This window comes from Microtus pennsylvanicus, chromosome 6 (genome assembly GCF_037038515.1).
Source record: "Microtus pennsylvanicus isolate mMicPen1 chromosome 6, mMicPen1.hap1, whole genome shotgun sequence".
Classification (NCBI taxonomy): domain Eukaryota; kingdom Metazoa; phylum Chordata; class Mammalia; order Rodentia; family Cricetidae; genus Microtus; species Microtus pennsylvanicus.
In genome coordinates, this window is record NC_134584.1 from 4,744,699 (window position 1) to 4,745,506 (window position 808).

The window sequence follows — 808 nt, forward strand, 5'->3', positions numbered from 1 at the left end:
AAAAATATAGAACACTTCACAAATTTGTGTGCCATCTTTGTGCAAGGACCATGCTAATTTCCTTTGTATTCAGATTTTAGTATATGCATTGCTGAGGGGAGTACTGGCATGCATCTTTCTACTCCTTGGGTCTCCAGATCAAGCTTGAGTGTCCAGTTGTCCTGATGTACAGAAGGCATTTGCTAGGTGAAGACACAAGGAAGTGACACAGGACAGCCCATCCCCTAACTTTGTCAAAAGTCATGCTTCATGAACATTTCTCCTCGGAAGGTAACCTGGGGCCCTGAGCCATGACAGCAGGCCCTCTGGAACAGCACTGGGCTTGGCTTACAGCCCAGGGCTTGGCTTGTGCTGTATGTTGCCTGTGTGAGATGTTGTACTGGCAGCATTTGCCTTCCTTCGGGGCTGGCTGGAGGTAGCCCCATCACCAATGACCTCGGCTCTACCACCCTGCAATATGGATGAAGTTCCAGCTGTGGCTCTCTGGTCCTTCCACTGTATGGAGGGTGGTGGAATGCAAAGCCGTTGTTCCAGGATGGCTCCCATTCGCTCCCTTGCTGGAGTTTGGGATATGGTGGCTGTCCTTGTTATAGCCATAAGGAGTCAGAAGCTGCTGGTGCCCCCAAAAATTCTGATTAATACAGCCACTGATGCTTCATGTTTGGTTAGTTTACCCAAACAGAGGTCTGTATTTCTGACTCACTTTTTAAAATTGTTCTATAAGTTAATATTACCCTTCTTGTGTTGTTACTCCAGAGACCCTGATCCTGTGGGTCTCCAGTTCTGTTCTCTGGACATCCTTGGTCTG

General features: G+C 47.9%; 1 non-coding gene across 1 annotated transcript; it reads right to left on the reverse strand.

Annotated features, from left to right (window-relative positions):
- On the reverse strand, nt 1–104 carry LOC142853193 (U6 spliceosomal RNA). The gene has a single exon (XR_012911119.1). It is a non-coding gene; the product is annotated as a U6 spliceosomal RNA (small nuclear RNA).
- Between the last annotated feature and the right edge of the window lie 704 nt (nt 105–808).